Source organism: Dermochelys coriacea, chromosome 8 (assembly GCF_009764565.3).
Source record: "Dermochelys coriacea isolate rDerCor1 chromosome 8, rDerCor1.pri.v4, whole genome shotgun sequence".
In the NCBI taxonomy this organism is placed as follows: domain Eukaryota; kingdom Metazoa; phylum Chordata; order Testudines; family Dermochelyidae; genus Dermochelys; species Dermochelys coriacea.
Window position 1 is genome coordinate 34,041,003 of NC_050075.1, and position 21,209 is coordinate 34,062,211.

The 21,209-nt window shown below is 40.0% G+C and overlaps 1 protein-coding gene across 8 annotated transcripts in view; it reads right to left on the reverse strand.

Annotated features, from left to right (window-relative positions):
• Positions 1–21,209, reverse strand: part of FBXW11 (F-box and WD repeat domain containing 11) — a 121,705-nt gene that overhangs the window by 64,060 nt on the left and 36,436 nt on the right. The gene's annotated exons all lie outside the window — the stretch shown is intronic.

A 21,209-nucleotide genomic window follows, 5' to 3' on the forward strand; every position in this document is an offset into this window, starting at 1 on the left:
GTGCATTCTCTCCACAAATCACACTCTTGAATCCCAACTTACTCACTGCTTCCCCTCATACTCTTCAATCACTATTCACTGGACTCACCCTACACACCCATTCCCTCTCCTCCCCTCCATCACTCATACCTACAAGAAACTGGCCAATTGATAGGTAAAGGGGCTGTCACGGAAAGCTGTGTATTTTTTTAAAAATGAAAACTATAGATATTTATACACGTGTATATTTTGATGTTATCTCTCTTCCTGTCTCCTTTATATATCACTTGTTCTGTGGAAAAACATGGAATTAAGATGAGTTTTATACCTACTTCCACGTGTATATTTTATCCTGCTTCCCTGCCTTTCTTTTTTTTGGCCGGGGGGAGGGGGCCTTCTTCCATTATGAACTCTCTCTGATAAAAACTGTACACGCAACTGTTTAGGAGCCACTCCCCCTTCCAGGGTACTAGCTATGTTCTAAACACATTTACCACCCTTCGCTCCTGCTCCACACAATTTTTGTCATGTGATAATAGCGAATCATATAATGCAGCTTTATTTCAACACCAAAGGAGGAAGCTTACTAGAAAAATAAAACAGCATCACCCATAAAGCTACACTCACAGACCCCCCTTTTAACTGTAAGCTTCCCTCAAACTTATTTGAGTCCCTCCTGCCTGGCCTGCTGTTACAGAGAAATGGCGTATCCCACTTTTGAAGAATTACATTGTGAATTGCCAGCAAGAGGAATATGCCTAGAAGAAAAAAAGCAAACTCATCTGCTTATGATGTAAGCAGCAGAGATAAATACAGCAAAAAGTGGAGGAGGAGGAGGAGTCCAAATACAAAGGCAGTCCTATTTATATTTGTTTAAAATTTTCATACACTTCAAGGTGACACACATATGTTGAGCACAATTACACTTGAAAAAGCTACACACCTTTGCCTCATGTTTTAAAATTATCATCTCATTTGGATTGTGTTATCTGGTTTTTAAATGCAGCAGCACTGTCACCAATGTAAACACCTCTTTTTATGCATGATTCTATTTGCTACTGCACAGCCATCCAGAAGGAGCACAAATTAATTGACAATAATTACTGGTACTCTGCCCATCCATACCAATAAGTGATACTGGAAGACTAACAAAAGTCCAGTGAGTTGTCAAGGATAACAACACAAAGCCAAAAATATTCATGAAGTGGAAATTTTGCAGGAAGTACAGGTGCAAATGCCTAAGAACTAACAACAATGGAATAAATTAGTTGCATCTGTTAAAAGAAGAGTATATAACATCTCCCTTTAAAGATGAAATATAAATGTAAAAAAAGAACGGTTAGTTTTACATGCTAGCATAGTAAAAAAACTCACTGGTAACGGATCACAAACAACTGAAATGAGAAGTAGATTGAATGCTCTTTTAATCTGAAAAAAGAAAAGGAGTACTTGTGGCACCTTAGAGACTAAAATTTATTAGAGCATAAGCATAAGCTTTCGTGAGCTAAAGCTCACTTCATCGGATGCATCCGATGAAGTGAGCTGTAGCTCACGAAAGCTTATGCTCTAATAAATTTGTTAGTCTCTAAGGTGCCACAAGTACTCCTTTTCTTTTTGCGAATACAGACTAACACGGCTGCTACTCTGAAATCTTTTAATCTGATGACTTGGGGTTGGTGTATTCAGCAGACCAGCCCAGGTGAAAGATAAAATGTTGCCACTCCCCTCAAGAAGTCCAGCATATTTGAATCAGTCTTGTTTCCCCAAATAATTCAATTCTGAGCTGCCATCCCACCTGGACTCGACTCCCACTACTTTCCTGCTTCTTGCTCCCCCCCAATCTCAACGCAAATGGCTCAGAGGTCATTTTTCCTCACTCCCCTTACCACCAAGAAAAATGAGCAGTGACTAAAAGGTTGTTCTGCTCACTTACTCCTTGTCTTCCATAAAATGAACCAATAGCTCCACAGCCCCATTTATTCAAGAAATAAAAAATTATAGTTATAATAAATCTTTGACTGTACACTCCCCAGAGCAGAGACTGTCTTGACACCTGTCTCTTGTATAGTGTGGAGCATGCTGTAAGTGATGTATTTAATTTGCAGATCCTTTTCAAGGACACTGCCATCTTCAAAACAAGATGTATTAGTTTGTAATACAGTCAAAGAAATATAAAGTTGTGTTTCTCTCCCTGGCTTTGTATTTGCACTTGGCTAACATTTAGCCTTTCCCCACTTCAATGGTACACTGCCAGTTTGTTAACTTTTCAGCTTATATACCATAAGAGTTTATCTAGGACAAAAGGGTGTCCTAGGGAGAGTATATTTAATACATGATAGCTGATTACATGGAAATTTCTAGGATTCAACTCAATCAGCTAGCATGTGTTAAAAATAAACAGTGCCTGGTTTATTAGGATAGAGGTTTAGAATGCACTGGCTAATACGTTATATCCATAGAAGTCTGCTATTGGAATGTGTTAACTAATTGGACTAATAGGCAGTGGTAACGATACAACTCAGTTCCTCTGGAATCTAGAGACTATCCCAGTATTAATATATACATAATATTGTCTACGAATCTTTTAAGTTAAATTACTAGAATGCATGTGGAATTGCCACAATATGGAGTTAAAGCGTATACTTACATCCTCTCTCATAATCCTGATCTTCCTTGTCCTGTTCTGACTCCTAGTTTTCCAATCTATCCCTTTTATTCCTATGGTCTTCAATCCTTACAGAAACTTTGTGGAGCCTTGAGACCCTTAGATGGATCCCTAGGCACCTAATGCAGAAACTGCAACAGCATGCAAGTATCCTAGGGCACATCTTGACTGTTTAGGTTCTGAGCTCCACACAGCTAAGCAGTAAGGAACAAACTATACAAATGAACAACAGAGACAGATGAAATGGAAGAGTTATTGAGTTGGAAGGCAAAACTTTGATGTCTCATGGGTGTGGGAACTCCACAGAATATTATATGGAAAGGAAGAGGAGGAACATAAATGAGAAAAAAGGACACGGGAAACATTGAAATGAACATGCTTTAGAAAATTGACAAATTCTATAAAATTTACCATGAAAATTTTAAATACATCCCTTCCCACAAAACTGATAAGTTTTTATTAATTCTATTTAGGTTATCAATAAAATCTACAACTCCTAGATAAGTGGTAAGAATTTTGTACAGGTGGGTTAGACCATTGCCCATCAAGCCAGAAATTCCAACTGTGGGAATAGCAGATGCTTAACAAACTGGTGAAATCCCCATAATGCATGTAACCAATTGAACAATGTTTTGAGTATAGGTGGATACAAGCGTCATTATTAGCCCCATGCAGCAATTAATTTATGCCCTGAAACATGCAATTGAGTGTGCTTGGTATAAACTACAAGAGGATGCCATAAAATTACACAGTTAACCAACTTGAATTTGTTTATACACAAGACAGAAAAAGGGGAATAAAACAGAAAAAGGGGAATAAAACAGAAAAAACAATGCAGATGAAAAGCACAGTAATGAATTATATTATAAACCCAGTATAGCATAAAACTGAATTTTAGTTAAATATAGAACTTTTTGCAAAAAGAAAAGGAGTACTTGTGGCACCTTAGAGACTAACAAATTTATTAGAGCATAAGCTTTCGTGAGCTACAGCTCACTTCATCGGATGCAGGTGCATCCGATGCACATACAGTGCACACAGGACTGTGCACTGTATTGGGCTGTTGCCTGTAGGAATCCTGTGTCATTTGCTGCAGAAGTTAGAAGGTGTAATGTGAACAGAACGGGAGAATGCTGGAAAAGAAAGGATAGTCTTCTGGTTAAGGCACTTAAATTCTACCCTGGGAACTAGATTGTAACCCTGCCTCTGCCACAGCACTTCTGTAAGATGCTGGAAAAGTTATCAATAAAACATTTCACAGGTTCTAATTTAACCTTAGCCTCTGTGCCTCAGGTCTCCATCTGTAAAATGGGGATTATCCCACCTTACTTCAAAGGTCACCTTACCTCTGCATTTCCTAATTTCTAAGCACTCGACTTCACAACTTTAATGTTGGCTTTTTCTAGGAAAATACACAAGGGCAAAATATTTTTTTCAAGCCAGAGATGCAGAGCCCATCACTACAGTTCTGCATACTCATAGCTTCTGCTGTTGTTGCTTTAAGTATAGGAGAACCTGTTCAAATAGCCTAGTGGACTGACAGTTGTGCGAACCACCAACAGTAGGCTGGTTCAAATATTCATTTAGAAGACACTAAGTATCTATGCCAGATGAAAAGTTTATTTCTACAAGATGTTTTGCATTTATAAATTCACTTGCTGATTTAGTATGGTCTTTTATCTTTCAGTTAAAAAAAATCAAGCTCTTTAGGAGTGTTTGATGACCCCAACTCCTAAGATCACAGAAATGAACTCCCTCAGGCACAGGAAAATAGGCCCACATGGCCCTATACATTTGTTTAGATCACTAAAGCACAGGTCTTAATTCAAGTGTATGAAAACAAGGGAAGAGGAAATGCCCTATTTTTTGTTACTATATTTCCTTAAGCTTATGCTCAAATTTGTTAGTCTCTAAAGTGCCACAAGTCCTCCTTTTCTTTTTGTTGTGGATGGGTTAGAGTAAATGGGTTAAGACCAAAGCAGACCGTAAAGAACTTCAAAAAGATCTCACAAAACTAACTGATTGGGCAACAAAATGGCAAATGAAATTTAATGTGGATAAATGTAAAGTAATGCATAAGGGAAAAAAATAACCCCAACTATACATACAATACGATGGGGGCTAATTTTGCTACAACTAATCAGGAAAGAGATCTTGGAGTCATGGATAGTTCTCTGAAAACATCCACGCAACGTGCAGCAGCAGTCAAAAAAGCAAACAGGATGTTAGGAATCATTAAAAAAGGGATAGAGAATAAGACTGAGAATATCTTGTTGCCCTTATATACATCATGGTATGCCCACATCTTGAATACTGCATACAGATGTGGTCTCCTCATCTCAAAAAAGATATATAGGCATTAGAAAAGGTTCAGAGAAAGGCAACTAAAATGATTAGGGGTTTGGAAAAGTTCCCATATGAGGAGAGACTAAAGAAGCTAGGACTTTTCAACTTGGAAAAGAAGAGACTAAGGGGGGATAGGATAGAGGTATATAAAATCAAGTGAATAAGGAAAAGTTATTTACTTGTTCCCATAATTTAAGAACTAGGGGCCACCAAATTAAATTAATGGGCAGCAGGTTTAAAACAAATAAAAGGAAGTTCTTCACACAGCACAGTGTCAACCTGTGGAACTCCTTGCCTGAGGAGGTTGTGAAGGCTAGGACTATAACAGGGTTTAAAAAAAGAGAACTAGATAAATTCATGGAGGTTAAGTCCATTAATGGCTATTAGCTAGGATGGGTAAGGAATAGTGTCCCTAGCCTCTGTTTCTCGGAGGGTGAAGCTGGATGGCAGGAGAGAGATCACTTGATCATTACCTATTAGGTTCACTCCCTCTAGGGCACCTGGCATTGGCCACTGTCGGCAGACAGGATACTGGGCTCGATGGACCTTTGATCTAACACAGTATGGCCGTTCTTATGTTCAAAGTCCATAGATGCCACCTAGCAGAGAAATTCTACTATTGCAGTAGCTCCAACCTCAAGGTTACAAATAGGTAACTACTGGCACGAATGGAGATCTGCCAGTATTTGTTTATACCAATCAATGAAGTGATTCACTTGCTGTCTTGGCAGAAAGAATTTTACTCCTGCATTTAATGGCAGGCTACAGTGGAAGGAAGTGGGCAGAGATTCTCTCTTAGTTGCAGTTAGAGTGGGGAAAAGAGAAAAGGAATTATCCAATTAGCAATAATCAGTAATGAAGTAATAAGGCTATATCTTCAATGCCAAAAAAGGTGTTTTTAAAGCAAAATAACTAATGCACACTAGCTATCTTGCTGTAAAATCCTAGAGGAGATGAGGTGCAGACAGTTTTTACAGCAGACAGTTTTTTTTAGGTTGGGTCAAATGTGGGGGGCGGAGGTGGAGTGCTGACCTCTCCTAGGCCATGCAGCAGTAAAAACTCCCTGAGCCTGTCTCTCCACTACTTTTTTTCAGCACGATAATTAACACTGGTTACTTATCTTGTTGTAAAAAAAAAAACCTACCCTTTTTGGACAGTGAAGACTAAGATAAGACTCCCTCGTTGAGAAGGGGAAAATATAAAGTGTAAAAATAAGTCAATGACAATTGTTTTTAAAATTTTGGTTCTATCCATTCGTTTGTAGTTACTGTTTATACGACACTTTGAAGACAAAAGTACTAAGCTTCGTTAGGTTAATGTCAGGGTGGATTTGATTTAAATCACTAATCAGGAAGACTTGATTTACTCATGGATTTCTACACAAAAGTGCATTCTTGGTGGTTGTTATAACCTTCATACATATTCTTCACAGATAGGAGAACTTCATTAAAATATTCCCAAACTGGGTCTCTCTTACAGCCTGCTGCCATTATAGGTTTTTCCTTCTAATGAGAGAATGGTATGGTAGATCTCAACTCAATGAAGGCTACACTCAAAGACCTCAAGACTTCTGGAATATGCTGCTCAAACAGTTTCACTTTTGATTCTTGTGCATGTCCCTCCCTTCTCACATTTATCTCCAGGTTTCTTCTCCTTGTCCAAATCTATTCCACTCCCAACAATCTTCTATACATTGAAGTTTTAGAGAGAGGTGTACACAAATTTGCAGAGGGACAATAGGGTTGAGGTCTGTTATTTCTCAACTCTATATATTATTTATTTTAAAACATTTTTGCTGTTAACAAGCATGTTATCTCTGGAGACACAAATCCACAGTTTGAGAACTGCAAAACTAAGCATCTCTGATGGTATCTTCTTGACTGAGTACTGAGTCCCATTGGGTAGATAAAAAGATTAACATAAATAATCTATACAGAAGCCCCTGGAACCCGGTAAGATTGGGTCCCTAATCCATGAACTATTGGAACTCACTTACAAAGCTTTTCTTAAACATTACATGAATACATTGTCTCATATTATAGAATTAGAATTTATAATCCCTATTCCATGATGAGATATCTTTGAGCTATAATTTATCTTAATTAAAACCATCTTTAGATAAAATGTTTTTTTGAGGAAAAAAACTATCAAAAAAACCCAATTTAAATAAAAAAAATCATTTTTTTTAAATCATTGATTTTTATCCACCCTGGTTAATATCTTCCACTTAAGTTAGTTGCAAACTTATCCTAAACTGAGATAAGCAAATGCTAAATGGCTTTAAGTGTGCATTAGGGGTTTACACTGGTTTCATTGGATCATATTTTTGTATTTCTTGTTTAATTGGTTAGTTTTTCTCTCACAGTCGAGGTCCAAGTCCTGGGCTAAATAAAGGATACAGTCAGAGTTAAAGATCATTATCAAGTTGTACTGAAATACAGGCTGAGCTCTTCCTCCCTTGCCCCTATATCTCCCAACCCTCTGAGGAATAGCCCCTCTTCCCATACCCCTTCTCTCTCACCCTAATGCTGCATGGCAATATTTAGTCCCAGTGCTGCAATCAGTCCTTTTTGTTTACATTATATTTTAAAATCTTTCCCTCCACTCTTTCCCTTTTCTCTCCCCTCCTCACCACCCACCCCACTCCACCCCGCCAACTCATCACCAAATCAAAGTTATTTTAAACCTCTCTCTATCAGGGGCTAATGAAACCAAATTAGGAAGTGGGAGAGTTGAAAAATCATTTTTTTCCAAGTTATTCTGGGTGATAGAGGAAGATATCCTTCCTCAGAGCAATGAGCAGCAAGAATGTGAGAAGTTTATACTCCTGGGGGAATTCTGTGCCACTGTGTGCGTGCAGAACTCATATCCCCCACAGATTTCTTTACTTCCCTACAGAAAAATTACTCTCCCCAGCAGTGTGGGCATCTTTTCAGGGACCCAGAGCAGACAGCAGAGAGGTAAATCACTGCAGGGGAGTGGGGGACGCCCCCACTGGTGGCACCAACTCTGTAACAGGCTCAGCTGCTAGTCCTGGCTGGGCTAGGGGAGGACAGGACTTGCTCTTCCCCTAAAAGGAGCAGCCAGGTCACATCCACCCCCAGAAACCTCCTGCAGCTGCAGGAAGTTCCGTGCCCTCCCCAACATCGCTCCTCAGCTACAGGGAAAAGGATCACCATGCAGCGAGATGCTCCCCCCTCCACCTAATCCCGCACATCCGGAATCCAACTTGCCGAGCTTTCCTTCCTCCCCCTCCTCCCCCATAACCCTCTCCACCAAGCCCCCTGCACCCGAACGTCCACTCCACTGAGCTTTACCCCTACATCCGGAGACCCGCCCTTCACACAGACACCCCTGCCAAGCCCCACCCCTCGCACTCAGACCCACCCACATCCAGACCCGCACCCAGACAACCCTCCAACAAGCCCCCACACACAAACCCCCACTCTGACTACCTCCACCCTCGCTGCACCTGGACCACCTCAATGAACCCTCCCACACCCAAACTTCCACCCCACTAAGCCTCAATCAGCTGCACTGAGCCCCGCACCCCACCACAGCCCACTCCCCCAGCAGCCTGAGCCCCCCACACCCAGACTCCCCCACTGAGCCCCAGCCATCTTCACCTGGATTCCCCAGCAGAGTCCCATTGCCCCTGCACCTGGAACCCCTCAACGAGTCTCTATGCATCCAGTTCTCTCCCACACATGGCTCCCCACTGAGCTATCCGCACACAGAACCCTCTCATCCCACACCTGGATCCCCCCCCACATTTGGATCCTACTGGGTTGAGCCTGCCTGCCCACACTTGGTGTGCCTGGTGCAGAGGAGCAGTGCCCTGGGGTGTTTCTGGGGAAAGCCTGGTCCTTGCGCTGTGTCAGGATCAGGTGCCACCTCACTGCTGAGTCTGTGCCCCTGGGGAGGGGGGACGACGGACACAGAGGGCGACTGCAGGGTGATCTCCCAACACCAGGCAGCCAGTAGCCTGTGCTCCCCACTGCCATAGAATATTAGGGTTGGAAGGGACATCAGGAGGCCATTTAGTCCAACTCAAAGCAGGACCAATCTCCAATTTTTGCCCCAGATCCCTCAATGGCCCCCTCAAGGATTGAACTCACAACCCTGGGTTTAGCAGGCCAATACTCAAACCACTGAGCTATTCCTCCCTCCCTCTCCATGCTGGAGCCTCTACATTTATTCGTTGACAAATACAATTTGCAGAATTTTCAAATATTGTGTGCAGTTTTTATTTTTTTGGTGCAGAATTTTTAATGCTTTGGCAAAGAATTTCCTCAGGAGTGAATGCCATCCTGTAACACTGGTTGGCAATCTATTCTATTTCAATATAGTTATCAGCTCCTTAACTTTCAGCAATCATACAATTTGTCCCAAAGGCAGGCTATGGAAAAGTTATTCTTCAGACTAGCAATCTGTCTTTCATACCACAAAGGACAAGATGTGTGACACTACAGGGCTCTTTAATCTAACACACAAGGACAAACAAGATCCAATGGCTGGAAATGAAAGCTAGAAAAACAAACTGAAAATAAGGCACAATTTTAATCTTATTTTATGTTTTTTACAGAGTAATTGGCCACTGAAACAGCTAACCAAGGTATAGGATAGATTCTCTGTCACATGACATTTTAAATCAGAACTGGATGTCTTTCTGAAAGCAAATCTCTAATTAAGTGGTTGGTTTTCAACCCTTTTTCATTTGTGGACCACCCTTAAAATATTTCAAATGGAGGTTGTGACACTGCACCCCATATTCTTCATACTGATATTATGATGACATGATGACATAATTATTATGTATTTTATGCAAGATAAGTCATGTGAGATATTGAAAAGGTTATGATTTACTAAATATGATTATCCTACTTGCATGCATGTATCATTTTGCATTTGAAGTTAAGAATATTGTCTATGTATCTATTACAAATGTGTTTACACATAGGGAACACCCACTAGGCAGAATGCACTCAGTCTAGAGAAAACAATAGGCCTTAGAAGAAGCTTATCTCCTGGGCCGGGGGGGGAGGGGGGCTTCATGAGGAGGCTACAAACAGTCCCCAAGTTATGGCTACAGGGACATGTGATCACGTCATCTGGTGCAGGACTCCATCTTGGGATACCAATGTGCTTCCACTGACTGGTGTGGAAACCAAGCTTTGACACAAAGGGTTCCCGCCATATACAAATGCTATTTAAGGAAGAGGAGTGACATCATTGTGGTTCTTCACCGACTTCACATCCGAAGAGACTCTTGGAAACACCTAAGGAACAGAGAGATTGAACTGGGGGATGTGCTGGACCCAGGCTAAAGGGATTTTTAGCCTGTGAATGGAACACCTGGGGATTTTAAGCTGTAAGCAAGTGCTGGCCCCTTAAGAATCTTCAGCCTGCTTGTATCATCATTTAGGGTGAGAATTTGCTATTTATATCCGATCTGTGCAGTATTTTAGGCTTAGCTGGTGTGTTTTGTTTATTTGGTAAGTAATCTGCTTTGATCCGTTTGCGATCCCTTATAATCACTTAACATCTATCTTTTGTCATTAATAAACTTGTTTTTGCTTTGTCTAAAATCAGTGCCTGTCCTCTGGTGTCCATGCCTTGTCATGGTGGGACAGCTTGCTTGCTCTAATTATCCCCAGAGTGTGTTGGTGAGGGCTTTTTGCTCCTAGGAAGTTCAACCGTGCCGGGTTGGTCTGTGGGGGAGGGGCCAGAAAAAAAAACAGACACCCTGGTCCTCCAGGTTGGGAGATGAACACAGGGCTGACAACCCTGTCCCATAAAATAAATAAATAAATAAATAAATAAATAAATAAATAAATGTATGTATGTATGTATGTATGTATGTATGTATGTATGTATGTTAAGGAAACAGCAATGGAGAAATCAACCATGACTGTGTGTGATGGCCTTCAGGAGTCAATGACCTGTACGACTGCCAGTGGTGAAAGCCAAAAGGAAGTCACTGGCATGAAGACTGAAGTGCTCAACACCAAGACAAAAACCAAACTTGGTTTTTGGAACGTACAGACAATGTACGAAGCAGGGAAGCTAGCTCAGGTCACAGCAGAGATGAGACGCTACAGCTTACACATCCTGGGTGTCAGTGAAAGCAGAATGACAGGATAAGGAAGATTAACAGCAGCCTCGGGAGAAACTTTGCTGTTTTCTGGACGGGATGATGGACAACACTAGGAGGGTGTTGCCATCCTTTTGAAGAAGGGAGTGGAGCATTCCTTGCTTGAATGGAAATCCATCAACAGCAGACTCGTAGAGCCTGATTGAAAGGGAAACAGAATATCACCGATGCATCCGATGAAGTGAGCTGTAGCTCACGAAAGCTTATGCTCAAATAGATTTGTTGGTCTCTAAGGTGCCACAAGTACTCCTTTTCTTTTTGCGAATACAGACTAACACGGCTGCTACTCTGAAAAGAATATCACCCTGTTTCAGTGTAACGCTCTGACAAATGACAGTGATGAAGATGTAAAGGACAAATTCTACCCTGCGTTACAGGCCGAGTTAGAGACAGTACCATGCCACGACCTAACTATCGTCATGTGAGACCTGAATGCCAAGGTCGGTAAGGACAACACAAACAACAGAGCAATGGGAAGACACAGGTGTGGCACTATGAATGAAAATAGACAAAGGCTTGTTGATTTCTGTAATATGAATGACCCAGTCATTGGTGGAAGCCTATTTGAACATCATGAAATTCACAAAGCTGACATGGTGTTCTCCGAATGGCAGAGATAAGAACCAGATTGTCATTGGTCATGATATGGTCAAATGGCAACGCTCACTGACAGATGTAAAAGTGAGAAGAGGTGCAGATGTTGGCAGCAACCAACAACTTGTGACAGCCTCCATCAAGCTAAAACTGAGAAGTATGAGTCCACCAAACAAGGAACATAGACATTATGATATTGACAAGCTAAAGTCCCTTGTAATACAGAAAGCCTTCGTTCTGCAGTTAAAGAACAGGTTTCAAGCACTTGCAGACCTTGATGAAGAGGAGGGGAATGCAGATGGAGATCAACAAGAAGTGGGACAAAGTAACAGCAATTTATAAACAGAGCAGTGAAGCCTGTCTATGCTACAGTTAGAAGAGAAGAAAGGAGTCGATTACACCCAGCACATGGAACACCATAGAAACCAGATGAGCCCTTAAGAAAAAAGTTTTTGACACAAAATCCCAGAAGCTAAAGGACAACTACCACGAGCAGTATAGCAAGGCACACCGGGAGGTCAAATGCCTTGTGAGAGCGGACAAATGGCATTATATTGATAACCTGGCAACATAAGCAGAGGATGCAACTGCTTGTGGTGAACAAGGAACCATCTACAAAATGACGCAGCTTATCAGTGGTAAAAGGCAGATGCCAACAAAACTCATGAGGAACAAACAAGGACACCTACTAACAACCGAAAAAACAGGAAATGTGCTGGACAGAGCATTTCAAAGAATTGCTGAACAGGGAGCCACCTAAAAAGAAAGCAAACATCCAGGAGGCAAAAGATGATCTCGATATCAACACTGAAACCCCAACTAAGGAAGACATCATTCAAGCCATCAAATCCTTTAAAAATGGGAAAGCTCCTGCAAGGATAACTTGAATGCAGAATTGTTCAAGCTAAATCCTAAATTAGCAGTATCTATTCTGGCCCCTCTATTTACATTAGTCTAGGAAAGGGAAAAAGTGCCAGATGAGTGGACCAATGGGGTTACAGTGAGAGATACCAAAGAAAGGAACTTTCAGTGATTGTAATAACTGGTGTGGTATCGCACTTTTATCTGTGCCAAGCAAAGTATTGTGTAAGATCACAGTACAGCATATATCAGAGGCAGTTGATAGCATTCTCAGAAAAGAGCAAACTGGTTCTCAGAAAGAGCGAGGATGCACAAACCAGGTCTTCACTCTACAAAACATAATAGAACTGTGCTTAGAATGGCAACAGCAACTCTACATAAATTTCATAGACTTTGAGAAGGCTTTTGACAGTTTTCACAGAACCAGCCTATGGCGCATGGAATTCCTTTCCATATATTCAACATTATCAAAAGCTTCTATTTCAACTTTACATGCAGTGTTGACCACAGTGAGCACAGTTTTGAAGTCAAAACAGGAGTACGTCAGGGGTGTGTCATGTCTACAATCCTCTTCAACTTTGCCATAGACTGGGTAATGCGGCATACAACTGAAGACATGCCAAGAGGCACTAAATGGACACTCTTCTCATCCCTTGAAGACCTGGACTTCACAGATGATGTCGCTCTCCTATCACATACCCAACACCATATACAAGAAAAAAAACTCGACTCAATGCATTCAGCCAGCAAATTTGACTGAAAATCAACTGCAATAAGACAGATATCATGACCTTTAATATTGCCTCACCATCACCAGTACGGATAGAGGATTATGTTCTCACCAATGTAGAAACATACTTGGGCAGCACCATCAGCCAGGACAGTGGAACAAACCAGGACATCCGGAACAAAATCAATAAAGCCAGGAACACCTTCAGGAGCTTAAATACAGTCTGGAAATCATCCAAATACAACACCAAAACCAAACTCAGGATTTATTAGAGCTGCGTACTTTCAACACTACTTTATAGTGCAGAATGCTGGGGAATGAGAAAGTATGACATGTCCAAACTGTCTTCATTCCATACAACCTACCTCAGAAAAATCCTCCCTATCTTTTGGCACAGAACAATCTCAACCAAGATCTATTGACACAGTGCAGCCAAGAGAATCCGAGTACCATCATTGCAAGGAGGCATTGGAGATGGATCGGTCATGTGCTTTGGATGGAAACTGATTCCATCACCATAATAGTAATACAATGGACACCTGAAGGCAAGCAAAAAACGAGCCCACCCGAAAACAACATGGCGAAGAGCTGTGGAAGCTGAGCTGAAAAACCTGGGGCACAGCGGGGGAACCACTGAAAGACTTGCCAGAAAGAGAGAGGAATGTAGGAGCTTCGTCACTGCCCTAAATGCCAGAGGCGTAATAGGAACATGATGATGATGAAGAAAACCAGTGTGGGTGGAAATCATAACTCAGCGCAGAAAGTTCTCTCTCTCCCCACCCCCCCACACATTGAGGGAGGAGGCAAATTTCATGAGCTTACGCTGTACAGTTCCCTGTGCAGAGCAAGATAGTATAATTTTGGGTTTACACTCTGAAGACAGGGATGTGCCTGAGTAGCTGGGAAGTTCCTTAGCTGGAGCCTCCCCATGCAGAGCTGATCACAGCATCTGCATGTAATGGCAGCTGGGTGTATCCCTACCTGTATGTGTGCTGATGGAAGAGCAGGCTGGAGCCTGGAAAAGGGCTTGGCAGGCTGATCACAGCAGTACAGTGGAAAGGGAGCCCAGGCTGGTGGGTCAAGGGGGGCTCAGTGGTACCCCAGTTCCAGGTGGAACCCGTCACAGAAGTGCAGACCCCTTTGGAAATCTTAGTCATAGTCTACGGCCCCCCCAGACCACAGACTGAAAACCACTGCTCTAATTCAACCACAAGCTGTGAGCTCAGTGCACAATGTATTAGGTGATTGTTCTACAGTCCATGTGATGCAGGTCAGACTAAATGATCATAACAGTCCCTTCTGGCCTTAACTATCAATGCTAATGAAGTTGTTTAAAATCTGGCAACATTGCTTAAGATTTTCAGAAATGATTAGTGATTTGGGGTGCCCAACTTGAGACATCTTAACAGGTTCTGCTTTTCAGAAAGTTCTGATGGGCAGTCACCCTCCAAAAATTAGACCTTTTTAGGGAGTATCAAAAGTTGGGCACCCATACATTGACTCAAAATCAACAGGTACTTCAAAATATTGGCCATTATGTTTCTCTGCTATGAAAAAGTAATTTATCTTTTCTGAACTGAGCTCAGCTGAGTTTGGTATCTGCAAGCCCTCTCTTCATCCTAACATACCCAAAGTCAAAGGGATGCGGGCAGGTAATTTTACACATTTTTATATGTTAACAAGTTATCTGTTTAATTTCACTGTGATTTGATATCTGGTAATTAGCACTGTATGTTTTAACTTTGTTTCTAGAATACCAGCTCTTGGCATATATCACTAACAATTTAATATGCGTATTTTATGTAAACATTTAAATTTGCAGATCTGATTCAATATTTAGTAAGCCTGATACCTCACTGTCCATTTCAGAAGTCCTGTAAACAGGTCATTGCATTTTTTTCCATCACTGTCCCTTTTTAGAAGGATTGTTGCAGCCAGCAATAGACTCAAAAAATGCCAAATATAATTTATTAAAAACCTTTTAAAACATACTTGATCATTTCTTGCCATGTGTAAGTTTAAGGTACTGTACTAAGCAACAGGTAAATTTAGTGCTTTAAAAATCTGAGTGGAAAGCTTTCAAATATTGCCCCCAGTTAGTTTCAGATATACTGGAGCAAGAGATCCTTTTAGATGATTAGTGCAGAAATTTACGATAGTAAAAAGGGCACAACTGTGTTTTTTTGTTTTACTTGATTTTTAAAGATGCATCCATAGGCTAGTCATGAACCTCTATTGCTGCGTTCACTTAAACTAAGAAATTCTCAGTAACAGTATTCATTCCATTTCTGGACTGGAAACTTTCACACAAAAGATTACAGATACCTCACTCTCTGTGTCCCACTTAAAGCCACAACAGAAGTAACCTCTAGATTTTGGAGTATGAATTTTAAAAGCTAAAAAACATGCTAACCTGTAAAGTAACATTTTTAATAAGATGCACTTTACTGCTGATGGGCAGCGTGCGGAAGGTTGCCGACCCCTGGACTACAGTAATAGAATGGGTAAATGGCTTTAAACGGGGCAAGATCAACTTGAAAGAAAATTTTTGTTTACTATTGTTTCAAGTGTTAAGACGGAGACTGGAGAAGATGACCAGTCAAGGTCCTTTCCAGTCCCACATTTCTACAATTCTATGATTACTTTAACATTAGACAATTTTTTTTTAGCACTGCGCTTCTTATAGCACTTTATATAGTCAGTTTCCCTATATATTCAGTTAGTTTCTAGCTTGCTAGCATTTTTCACTCAGTAATGAGGGGGAGACAGAGCATTTAAAAAGATAGGGAAACATGGGTATTAAAACCACAGTAGCTGGTTCCAAAAGCAGGTATAGTTCCTGAAATTATTTTTTCATTTAAAAAAAAAAATCAGAGTTCAAATTGACACTGTCCCTTTAAATATCAGATTAAAAATGATCTCCTAATTACTTCCCAAACGAGATCTGTCTGAGTAAGAACTGCAGGATCAAGCCTAACACATTCAATACATAACGGTATTTCAGATATACAAGAACTGGGGTTTAATACACGTGATATTCAGAGTGGCTGGGGTAGAGAGATCCGGGCTCAAACTGCTTGTTTCTATCACATTAATATGGTGTTATCTTGCACAAGGACAATCAGTACTGTACTATATAACTGTAGCAGCTGATGAGTCATCCCTGCACAATTGATTACTGAACCATGAAGACCTGCAAAACTTGTAGACTACATACACTTTGGTATACTGCCCACATGTGACCACAAATTTCCTTTTAAAATGTATTTTTCCATCCCTACCTCTCAAAACAAAGCATTACAGTCTCATGCAGAATCGCCTTATTCCCAAAGGGAAAATTATTTTAAAATCTACCCGATACCCAAGGTTAATTTTTTTAAGCTTAGTTCTAACATTTTTCATAGTGCCTACTACCCAGCTCAAGCTGAAGGTTAAAAAGGCTGATTCAACACAGAAAACTCTTAAATATTAATGGCATCCAGATGTATATGGCCAATCTATGATACTCACTAACAATACTGTACCAGAATCTCAGCAGGTCACATTTGCTTTGCATCAGCAGCTACCACAGCAGTTTCTCTCCAGTAAAACTCTAAGCAATAATTTTCTGTTATCAAATTCATAGACACTCATCGTTTATGTGGCTAAAGCCTGTCACACACACAACATGCATACTTCCAAGAAAAGATATAGATTATTCTCTAATCAGCTATCCAAACAAGACATTTAATCAAACTCACCCTATGAAAGCTTTGCTACTATTGTCTAATGATCGACAGTCAAGCTCTCTCTGGAATTAAATTCCTTAAATATATGGACACCATAAAATTATCTAGAAAGGTTTCCGTAAAAGGATGTGCAACTTAATAATAATAATACTCCATTGTTGCCTAGAATGGAAAAATGTATCACTCCACATAAAATAAAAATGTTTTAAAGCAAAGCATTAGCTTCACAATTGAGTGTAAATACTAACGGTATCGAAGATTAATGGAATATTTAGTTATGAAATTGATTTTCTACCTTCACACATCACGCAACTACATTTCAGAAGGGGAGAGGATAGGACATCGCAATTTACAAAAATCAAAGTTATTTCAAGATTTAGTTCCCTGAATTATTTTTATTGAATTCAACATACTATTCCCAGTTCTCCTGTGTGAAACAAATCTGATAACCTGGCTTCCTGTGGTTTACCTAATTAATTTTTCCATACAATTTCCAATAAACTTTAGAAACAGAAAATACAGGCCTTTTAAGTATTAAGCAAAGCACTATGGTGGAAAACAATTTCTATTAGATGCATGTGGCAATTTAGTTTCAGGAAAGACTTTAAATCCATCAGCTGCATAAAGGATGAATTCAAACTAGTGTAGTAAATGGGACTTGAGTTGTGGATTGCCAATTATGCCTCCTTTCCATAAGCATACTTTTCCTCCTCCTAGTTTCAGGCCCGTTTATATACACACCTATTTAAAATATTGGCTGGAAATTAAAATGCGTTCTGTAGGATTAACTTAAGATACATCTGTCAAAAAAAAGGATTTAAAAATTAAATGTAAGTTTTTAAAACTAGTATTTTATAATAAATGCTTTCTGAATAGCAAGAGGAAGTATGTTTAACAGTTTTCAGCAACCTTTTAATTTCCCTATAAATAAATAAAGAGCAAAGTAGAAATCTGATGGAGAAGTACTAGATTAATTTAAAAACTGATTATACTTATTGGTTGTTAATCAATAAAAGTGGCAAAAGTAACATCAATTTTTGGAGGTGGTTCACGTGGATTTATAGATATACTCTATTACAGAGAAACAACAAGGAGTCCGGCAGCATCTTAAAGACTAACAGATTTATTTGGGCATAAGCTTTTGTGGGTAAAAAAAACACTTCAGGTGCATCTCTTAGAGATTATTTTGCTTTTCAAAAGTCCTCCATATTTTAAGTCTAAATTCTATTAGAACTTCCATACTAAGGCATATCTAAACCAAGGAGGCAGAAAGAACAGGCAGCCCCTCCTACACAATACATAAATCTGTTGAAGCGGAGTGCAGTTCAACATCCTCCTAATACTCTCTTGGAGGCAGAAAGGCAAATAACTAAGTCCTCGAATTTAGGAAATATATTGGTCAGGATCGGGGTAAATATATTTGCAAGCTAAGGGGCCTTGGCTGAAGATGTGAGCAGTGTTTCCTAGGTCCTCTTGGGGGATGTAGGCTGAATCCATGGTTCAGGTTATATGTGAAAATGAGCTTAGTGATCTCATTTTAAACCCCACTTGTCCACAAAACCACCAGTCTGCCAACTGGCAGAAAATACACAATCAAGAATGGTCCAGGATAGAACATATGCGTGCTTAGGAATGCTGTATAAGGAAGATTGAACAGTGGTTGCCTGTATTAAGGTGCTGCTATAAATTCCCCAATTAAACAGGCACAAAATTCACCAAAGTTAAAAAAAAATTATTCCAGATCACTATTAAACAGTTTCTTTTTCCCAATTTATGATGCTCTTAATTTCTGTATACCTACTATCAAAATATTTTTGATCATATTCTTCCATTTTATAAAATTTACAAAAAGCCAGGATCTCTGACGCAGTTTTATTATTATGCCCATGAACAAAATGGTGCTGTAGGGAAGAAAAATACAAATAAGAGAGGAGTACAAGCATATAACTAAGCAAACGACTTGAGTGACAAGAACATACACTACATTCTGGAAAAAAAAACAGGTGAACAAAAGATAATTTAAGTGATTCAGTGTCACATCAAAACTACCACATGTATGCAGTGTCAAAATTTCACTGTAGTATTTAATACTCCTGGATTGAAAAGTCAAAGAAGCGACAGTTTTAACTATATATTCAAGATTGTTTTCTTTACAGACACCCCAGTTGTTCTTCCCAGTTTTCAGGCTCAGATATTTGAACTCTTTTCCTCCACAACCCCTCTCCGTTTCCCTATGAAGCAAAATTGCATCCGCTGATATTTGTTCTTGTTCCTTTCCCCTCCTCCCAGTGATTGGCAGTTTAAATTGGTAATGTAAAGAGATAAGAATCTATAGTTACTTTATCCAACCTTTGGGGTGTACTGTGTATTGGTTTCCCCAGTTTCCAATCAACCAAATTCCAGAATGCAAATCCTTTTTGCTAGTCCTCATTTTAATTTGTTCATTTTAAAAATGTTCTGTTAGAGTAAACAAGTGTGGGAATAGAAGGGGAGAGGGAAGTCTATATAAAGATGCAACAGTATCAAGAGTGAAATATGAATAATGCACAATAAAAAAAACTAGAAACAGTTGGCTGTTCCAAAAATAGGGCCATGTCTCCTATAAATCCCATTTTTCTCTAAAGACATGTTTAGACTTAAGCTTCATGTCCAGCATGGTTCTTTGGATTCTTGTAATAAGGTTAGAGCAAATATTCTTTCAGCGTTTTATGCCTTTTTACGTTAGTCTATTATAGATTTGACAGTTCACTCATTGAGTTGTACCCGTCCATGATATTCCTCTCAGCCACAGCCGTCTGGCCAGTCACCAATGTAAGTATACTTTTGTAATCATGGCTAGTTGGGCATCCAAAACCATAGAAAATTCCTAAAAGACTTTAAAGCCGTGGACTGACAATTTAAGGACAGATGCCAACAGTGGGCGATGTTACAGAGGCTCCTAATTCTACAGAGCCCTTTTTTCAATCTTCCTTGGGTTCAGCTTTAGCTGGTTTTTCTTCATTCAAGTGAAGATTTTTTCTAGGTATTAAAGCTGGGTGACTGGACTCTTTAGATTTAATACAAACTAGATGAAGGAGGCCCACATACTGCAGGCTCTTCAGCCCTAGTCAGCTCATCACATCTCTCATCAGTTTCAGAAAGATGTTGAATTATACGGGTAAAAAGAAAGCACTGAGAGACTCTGGAGATCGATGAACAGTTAGCCTATCTCTGGGTTCAGTCTGAATCATTTCAAGAAGCTTTATGTTTATCACAGAGCTTTTTGGACACAATGGACTCATATGCCACAGAGGTCCAACAAGATGAAGAGGGATACAGTTCTCTTGTCTATGAACAGGAGGATGTTATTTAGATCAACAACTGCTTGTCTGTGCCATGTCCTGATCTGGAGTCTGACACAGATCCAAAATAACAGCTGCTAATAGGTTGCAATCGAGCATTTTTGCCAGCTTCTTCATTAACCAACTTAGAAAAGTTAGCTAGTGACTAACAGTTAGTTAGTGACTTAGTGACTGCAGGGTGGTCTGCAAAAGTCTCATGTTTAATGGCTGGACTGTATATTTAAGAGTGAATGGCAACTTTCATAGGATGTACTGACTACCTGTTAGGAGTTCCAGGTATTATCTATACTCTTACCATTCAGGGATGACAGGGCCAGAAGTAACAGGTGGCTGTCCCAATTGTGTCATTTTTCAGAGTAGCAGCCGTGTTGGTCTGTATTCGCAAAAAAGAAAAGGAGTACTCGTGGCACCTGAGAGACTAACAAATTTATCTGAGCATAAGCTTTCGTGAGCTACAGCTCACTTCATGAAGTGAGCTGTAGCTCACGAAAGCTTATGCTCAAATATAATTGTGTCATTGTTTCAACAACTGCTACGTTTGTGAATACAACAGCTTCTTGGAAGGATTGCTCTTAGCTTATTCTTGATGGACCAGGAGATCATTCCTGATCTGGGGGATGATCTTCTGTGAAATAGGGTTATTCCTTTCAGTAAACGGTGCTGTGCTCTGGGATTGAATATATGCAGCTTGGGTTTACAGAGTGATTTCCAGTTTGGAAGTTTCTGTAGGACATGGCTTTGTCGTCTTTATGGCACTTTTACAGCCATGACAAAGGTATGGAGAAACTGTGTTCAAATATCAGACTGAATT